The sequence below is a fragment of the Saccopteryx bilineata genome, chromosome 2 (assembly GCF_036850765.1).
Source record: "Saccopteryx bilineata isolate mSacBil1 chromosome 2, mSacBil1_pri_phased_curated, whole genome shotgun sequence".
In the NCBI taxonomy this organism is placed as follows: domain Eukaryota; kingdom Metazoa; phylum Chordata; class Mammalia; order Chiroptera; family Emballonuridae; genus Saccopteryx; species Saccopteryx bilineata.
Genome location: NC_089491.1, coordinates 343,410,452 through 343,418,699, shown reverse-complemented (window position 1 = coordinate 343,418,699; position 8,248 = coordinate 343,410,452). Strand labels below are relative to the sequence as shown.

The following is an 8,248-nucleotide window of genomic DNA, read 5'->3' as shown; positions in this document are numbered from 1 at the left end:
GTGCCTTGACCAGGCAAGCCCAGGGTTTCGAACCGGCGACCTCAGCATTTCCAGGTCGACGCTTTATCCACTGCGCCACCACAGGCCAGGCGGGATAACACTCTAAGCAACTGAGCTTCCCAATCAGGATAACAGTATGGTTCTAATCCTTGAACTGGGTTTAGCCAATGTGAGCAGTAAGACCATAAACATGTAAAAGCTGTTTGTTACGTCAACTGGGGTTCAGAGACTAGAACCATCGTTGGAGGAATGTGCTGAGTTACTGAGACAGAAAGAAGGGGGAAGCAGGTAGGGGAACGAAATGACTAAAATGGAAATTTTGGAAGAAGATTCTGTTGTTCCTTTTGTGGCCTAGAAATCATGGACATGCATCTGAAAAAGATTGGAGGCATAAAAATAAATAAATAACACATCAAGAAAGTGGGGCAATCACAGGCTGAGAAGCCAAACCCACAGATCCCTGTCCACGTGGTGATGATGTCCCCAGTGACGGCAGGATCAGTAGTGGGGAGAGGAGTGACTGAGGGGAGACCAGGCGGTGAAGAATTCAGGGCAGCCGCAGAGGGGAGCATCCTAACGCCACGTGTGTGAAGGGCTGGGCATCAAAGCCGGGGGGGAGGACAGTGATCTGGACACAGCAGGGAGGACCCAAGCGGGCGAAGCACGCTCTGAAACCGGACTCTTATATTCGATGATATCTTATCATTTCTGTCCTTGTCATGCCCCAAACCAACACATGTCTCTTGGTGTGAGAAGAGCAGGAAAGACTCAGAAGTCAGGAGGCTGGGGCGAGAAGGGGAAGCGGAGGGTTCCTGCATGGGGAGGGGGGACTCTGCAGCGCTGTGGCTAAGCTGCTGGCACAGAGGTACACGGCCGAGTCCCCGGGTTCCGTGGACTGGATCATCAGAGTGGAGAATGACTCGTTGTGCATCTGGGCTGAGAACCGCTCCTTGGGCATCCCTGAGTTGTCTAATGGCATCTGACTACTGAAGCTAATCAGAAATGCCAGTCCCTGCACCAAGGTCTGCCTGTACCAGTAAAGGTAGGTATGGCCTGGAATTGGCTCACAACTCAGAGTTACCTCTTGTCCCATCTTGGTCACCATGTGCCTGGGTGTCTGGGTGACGCCAGCATCTGTGAGCTCTGTGGAAGGAGACAGAGTTTGGGAACAGGGTAAGGAACAGAAGTGGAATCTGACCTGGGACTATCCGAAAATGCAGATTCTTGGTTTCTGGGGACTCACCGACACCCAGGAGACAGAGAGTCACACAGCAGAGGAGCCTGGTGGCCATGGAAGGGTGGGGCAGGAGGAGGCTTCATCCAGAGGTGGCCCTTGTGGGCGTGAACAGAGAGACAGGGCTTCTAGTCCTCTGGTCTCTACAAGTTGGGGAGTGTCTTGGCAGTGACATTGTTCTCTGTCACTGCTCGTAGGACCTCCTCCCCAGGGTGGACATCAGTCCTCTACAAAAGGGGGATAGGTCATAAATTCTCTGCGACGTGGTTGACTCAAAGGCGCTAAGCACCTTCATCACTGTCACCTGCCCCATCCCCATGCTCCCACCATGCCTTCTCTGCTGCATCACATGTGAACTGCCGCTAGATATTTATTTCCCTGTGGATGTGCTGTTGGTCCTGCAAGTTCTAGACACCAATTAAATACTCCTAAGTCTCAAGTCCTTCATATTCCTTCCAAGACACATAAAATCAAAACAGTTTCTTGCTGAGTTGGGACTTTATCCTGGATCCCACCATGTAGGAATTTGACTTGGCCACCATACTCTTTATGAAGAGGCATAAACAGATGTCCTGGGAAGAGGGAGTTGGATTTAACTGGGGTTGATGTTATGACGTTAAACCTTGAACCTGGTTTGGACAATGTGAGAATTAAGAACATGGGGGTTCGCATGCTGTAACTGTCAGGTGCGTGGCTGAGGGTCAGTGGCTAGAAGCACTGTAGGAGGAAGGAGCTGAGTTAGTGAGATGCAGAGGAAGGAGGAACGGACGGAAGGAAGGGAGGGTTGACTTGGAAATTTGGGAAAGTGCTCATTTGTAGTTCATCTCGTGGCCTAGAACCATGGACGTGCATCTGGGAAAGACTGGAAGTAAGAAAGTCATTGTCAGTGAGGAGGTCAAAAAAACTGAGAAGTCAAACCCACATAAATTGTCCATGTGATGATGACGTCCCCAGTGATGGCAGGATCAACAGTGGGGAGAAGAGTGAATGAGCAGAGACCTGAGGGTAAAGGAGTCAGGGCAGCCACAATGTATAATACTCTAACGCCACGTGTGTGAAGGGCTGGGGGTCAAAGCAGGGAGAGAACAATGGTCTGAACTCAGCAAGGAGGACCCAGGAGGACAGAGAACGCACTGAAGTTTGATATAGAAACAGATCATGTCTTTGGCATAAACACACTCAAGATTTTATTCTTCACTGTTTTTGATTTAAAAGCTCGGGTTTCTGAATGGGAAAACGTGGGACAATGACTAGTGGGAAGCTGGCTATAGGACAGAGCTCAGGGAAATCTGGATTGCCTGGGACGTAAAACACAGGCCTCCTTTCTGCCCGTTGCCATGGAAAAGAGTCATCATAACCACCCAGAGTTGCATGTTAACCAAGAAGAAGGACTTGTGTACGTCCATATTTTGTGGTTAGCACAGAGACGTACTGCTGAGGCCCCTGAACTGAGGAGCACAGGACAATTCTATAAAGCAGATAGTTTTCAGGCCAGGTGGTGTGATCTGAGGGACCCGTTTCCCCTGTGGGATCTGCCTCTGGTTCCTGTTGGACCTAAAACATAAAACTGTTGCCACCATCTTGTTTTTCAAAAAGATCAGTGTTCTTCCCCTGTTACCAGGTACCTAGGTTTTGGAGGCAGAATGATGCCTTCTCCAGGATATCTGTATCTAATCCAGGACATTGTGGATGTGTTATCCTCTATAGCAGGTGGAACTGAGGTCCCAAATGAAACTGAGGTGGCTAATCAGCGGATTACTATGTAGAAGGAGGAGGAAGAAGAGTCAGAGGGATGTAGTATGAGAAAAGGCTCAAGCTGGTCATTGTAGGCTTCGAAGATGGAAGGGGCCACGACCCGAGGACTGAGGGTGTCCCTTTGAAGGTAAAAAAGGAAGAGAAGAGATGGTCCCCTAGAGCCTCCAAAGGGAACACAGCACTGCCGACACCTTTACGTTGACCTAGTTGGATCCACATCGGACTTCTTATCTCCAGAACTGTAAAAGAACGCATTTGTGTGTTTCAAGCCACAAAGTTTGTGGTAACTTGTTAGTGCAGCAATAGGAGTCTAATACATTCATTACAGGATCTGTGGGACTCAATGACCACTGGTGAAAGAGGCAGAAGTTAGAGACAGTATATGATACAGAGGGAAACAGGCACACTGTCACATGAAAAGAATTTGGAACGTGGCCAAGGGAAGCTCAAAAAAAAACCGTCTCTCCCCAGACCTCATAAGCTTCCAACAGATTCGTGGGAGCATCAGGTAGCTGGCAAATTCAGAACTACAAGGTGGTATCATCCTGCTAACAGCAAACGTTCTTGGGGAGAAATTCTGTTGTGCTGGTGCATCCCAGGCCTTACTGAGAAGTGGATTTGCTGCTGGTGTCACTGTGATTGTCAACTCCATGGGGCCAGGGTCCCTCTGATGTGGTCCCCGGCAGCACTGGCATTCCCACCCCCACCCCCCACGTACCCTCTGTAGAACAACAGAGCAGGTGGGCTGGCCTGGCCCAACCCAGCCCACCACAATAGTGAGAAGCCTTGGTCTCTAATTCCTTCCTTCTCACCATCATCCAAAGGAGCTGCAACTCCCTCTATCTGAGCCCCCACCCCAGGGTTTCCCTCAATCCTCATCCTCCTGGGCAGACCTTCCCTACAGATAACAATGAGGCCACAGTGCCCCCTACTGGCCAGTGGGCAGAAACAGCACAAACATGCTCTCTTGGGAAGACATTAGGGACCAGCTCTGACCTAGATACAATGTTGACCTGTGCTGGTTACACTGCAGAGTTAGACCACTCTGGGGAAAGTAGAATCGGTTTTGAGCTAAGATTTGGGACCAGTTGCCTGGATACCCATTGGTGTGTATTCCTTTGAAGTTGAAAAGGGACTGACTAAAATAGCTGAAATCATCGCCATTATCATCGCAATGTCATTATTACCAAAATATTTCCGCAAGACGGGAAAATGTGTTTTCCAAACACATGTGATCTATTGAGACTTCGATGCGGGAAATTGGCTAAGAAAGGCTTAGGGGGCTTGAGGGAGGAGGATGTCAATGAAAATCCTTTCGATGGTAAAAGCAACCCCAGAGGGAGAGCCTGCAGTTTGCTGCTCTTCTAGAATCACCATCCGTGTTATTATTCAATTTGGTATAGATGTTTGGTGATTGTGTATTTTTTTTTATAAGAGGAAAAGCATTGTGAGCCCCGGAAGGCTGAGTCTGTGTGATAGATAAGTCCATTTCAGTTTTGCATCCTTGAATTGTTACCTTCAAAAGTGCTTCAGATCCCCGAGTTATAATTATTTGCAAACGTGTTCAGCCCTGATGTTGCAAGAAATAATTCACGTCCTCCCTACAATGTGAACCACCGCGTGTCTCTGCGGGCCCACTCCTTTCCCATGCACGAGGAATAAGAGACGGCCTGTGTTCAGAGCGGCTGTGGGCAGAACAGAGCAAGGAGAGCTCTGCTGTTTTGAGCATGGGAAGGAAGTGTCCCCATGACACTGTGGCTAAGCTGCTAGCGCAGAGATACAGGGCCGAGTCCCCTGGCTCTGTTGGCTGGATCTTGAGAGTGGAGTGTGCTCCCTTGGGCCTCGCTGCAGAAAATCGACTCTTGGGCAACTGGGAATCGTCCATGGCGTCTTTATTCTCAAAGCGAATCAGAAGCCCCAGGCCCTGTCCCTGAGTCTGCCGGTACCAGTAAAGGGTTTGGTGGCCAGAAATGGGATCGCACCACAAAGTCGCGGCCTCACTTCTTGCTATGATCCTATGTCTGGTGACTGGGTGACCCGACCTTCTGTGAGTTCTGCTGTGTGAGGAAAGACAAAGGAAATAGGAAATGTTTGGGATAATCACTGGAAAGATAACATGCAAAGATCTTGGTGTTCTTAGAACTCACCTGTCCCCAGGAGACAGAGGGTCACCCAACAGAGGAGCCTGGAGCCCATGGCAACCTCAGGACAAGAGAAGGAGTGATCACAGTCTCTCTGAAGCCACAGCTTTCCGGAAGCACCCCTCCTTCCTGTATTTCAGACTTGTATTAACCAGGAAGTCCTGTCAAGGGCCTCATTTTCATTTTCCCTTAAGAAGTTAATTCCCTTTGAAGTTAATTTCCCTGAATAAAAGCTCAGCCCACTGTATTTGCATTTCAGAGGGCTTTGTGTCTGGAATACCTGTGAGTCAGGTTAAAAGGAATCCAGGTCTGCCTTTGATACCAGAACTGCACTTAGCACATAATTGTGCCAGACTAGAGATTTGTCCCAGAGTTGATAGGGAATTAAATCACTTGAGGCTATATATTTTTTTATTAAGTGCCTTATTTCATTGTATAAAATCTCTGCAAGACATGCATTTTTGGTTTACAAATGCAAAAACTCAGACAAATATTTTCTGAGCCACCAGACCAAGGCAGGTCAGAATATGGACAGAGAAGGCCCAGCAGCTGTTCTGTGTCCTCGTGAGCATATCACCTCTCAAGTGGACAGGCGATCGGCTGTGTAGCCACACCCATGATGTGCGGCCTCCCCGTCCCCGCTCAGGTGCTCCTAAGGTGGGGGACATGGTGCTCTTACGTCTTACAGGTCACAGCCCATGATGCACCATGAGATTCTAGGGGAATGGTGACTCCGGAGTCATGGTGATGTGGGTTTGACAGCTAGAAATATATGGAGCCTCTGGGAGCTACAGATCCTGTCTATACCATGGTGTACTGAGCTCTTCCTGCTCTGAACACAGTGTCAACTGTGCAGTAAAACTCTCAACGGAATGTCCACAGTCACAGGGCCGGGGTTTCTCCCCTGTGCTGGGAATTGCAAGGTTCTGGCTGAGCTGGGAGAACATTCAGGAATGCTCAGGCTGAGTTCAGCAGGGCAGGAAGTGTGAGAAAAGAGGCAGAAACATCCATGGGATGTGGCTAAGCCTCCCTCGCCCCGACATCCCTGCTGGGACAGGAAGGTTTGAGTACAGATAGGCACGGGCCCTGCAGGGCTGTGTCTAAGCTGCTGGCGCAGAGATACACGGCCGAGTCCCCCAGCTGCACCTTGCTCATGGCCAGCTCTGAGCTGTAGTCATCGAACTGCTGAACTAAGAAGCGATCTGGAATGTTTCCTCTATTTCCCTCCATCTTTTCGTAATACTCAATGAGGAACAGGGGGCCCTGCCCCTGGGCCTGCTGGTACCAGTATACACTCCTGTGCCCAGTTACATAATGGCATTTCAGAACAGCCTCCCCGCCGCGGCCTTTGATGAGGTGTTTTGGGGACTGAGAGACTCTGGCAGCCACCGACCCTGTGGAGGAAGGAGACCAAAGCTAGAGACCAGTACAGTCAAGAGATGTCCAGCTGCCGTTGAGAACTTGGGTTCAAGACTGGTCCCACCTGAGCTCAGGACTCACCTGCTTTCAGGAGACAGAGGACCACACAGCAGAGCAGCCAGGCGCCCCTGGAAGATCCAGGCAGGACAGGACTGGCCATGTCCCTGCTCGGCTCTGGTCTTTGGGATAAGACAGAGGAGGTGTTGCTGCTCCCTCTGCTCTGTGTGGAGGTGTGCCTGTGATGTCACGGTTCTGAGTCACTGTCCTTGTAGCTCCTGCAGGCACCCTGCTCCCAGGACAGGCTCTGCTGGACCAGGCATTCCCTGTCCCTCTTCTTACCAGCAGGTGCAGCTGGGCTGAGAAGGGTTGGCAGTAGCTGGCCCTCCCGACAGGTCCTTGCTCTCCACCCGCCTGGATCACCCAGGCTGCCCCACTGAAGCCCCATCACGCTCCCCACCAAACAGAGGCTCCTAGAGAGCCGGTAACTCCAGGCAGGGCCAAGTGCATGGCTCCCAGCTCTGACAAACCCATCTCCATGACAGTTAATGTGAGAAGGTACCTATGATCAGGAGACCTCTGAATCATCAGATAAGCTCCCTGATGCAGGGACCGAGCCAAGACTTCCTCCTGTTGCTTCTTTTGTTCTTGGCTCTTCCTTGGTTCACTGCCCCAGCTTTATTAAACTTACTCTAAAAATAGCCTCAACTTGAGCTGTGAAATTTTACTGCAGAAAATCATACTACCGGCTGCCCCTAGGCCCACCCAAACGGCCAGATCTCCTTTCCAGTATACATTTGCTCTACCTAACAGAAAATAAGCAATAAATAAGGTAATTGAATGCAATGCACTATACGAATAGAATTCAGGGAGTCTATGTTCACCAGTAAACTTGTACTCACTATCTATAAATGTCTACACTTCTCCTTTAACAGTTGTGATGCTCAGCTGTTTTCTGCAATTCCTGACCTGCACAGAAGTAGCAACTTTAAAATTTCTGATCCAAAGTGGTGGGCCTGAAGGCCAGTGGAGACCCTCTGTCGGCCACCCCTTCCCACGGTTTAGAAACACTAATTCCCTGTACTAACTCCGGAATGGTGCTTGAAATTCCTAGAGGGCTCTGTTTCCAGGGCTGAATTTTCTGATACACTGGAAAGCTCTCGGAGCACACAGGTCTTCTATGAGGGGGGTGTCATGGCCTCATTTTACCTGGAGCTGTGACAAGGCAGACATCTGCTCTCTGGTTTGAAGTTCTGTGTCCTGGAAGTGGCAGGTGACCACACACATGATGTGTGGCCTCCCTGTCCCAGCTCAGATGCTCTTGAGGTGGGAGAGTTGGTGCCTCTTATATTTTAAAGGTCATGGTCCTCAAGCGCCATGGGATTCTAGGACAATGGTGATTCCGGAGGCACGGCGATATAGGTTTGATAGCCAGGAGATATTAGTGCATCCAGGAGCTACAGCGTCCAGTCCATACCATGATGTACTGAGTGCTTCCTGCTCTGAAACGTGGACACATGATGTTGACCATGCATTAAAACATGTAATGTGCACTTCCACGGTCACAGGGCCGGGGTTTCTCCCCGGTGCTGGGAATTGCCAGGTGTTGGCCAAGCTGGGAGAACATTCAGGAATGCTCAGGCTGAGCTCAGTGGAGCAGGGAGTGTGAGAAAAGAGGCAGAAATATCTATGGGACGTGGCT

At 50.0% G+C, this 8,248-nt stretch overlaps 1 long non-coding RNA gene across 1 annotated transcript; it reads right to left on the bottom strand.

The window, feature by feature from the left end:
* Positions 1-4,816: 4,816 nt before the first annotated feature.
* On the bottom strand, positions 4,817-6,647 carry LOC136323448 (uncharacterized). The gene is made up of 4 exons (XR_010728973.1): positions 6,631-6,647; positions 6,416-6,524; positions 5,137-5,259; positions 4,817-5,046 (listed from the first exon to the last, which is right to left on the bottom strand). It is a non-coding gene; the product is annotated as an uncharacterized lncRNA (long non-coding RNA).
* Between the last annotated feature and the right edge of the window lie 1,601 nt (positions 6,648-8,248).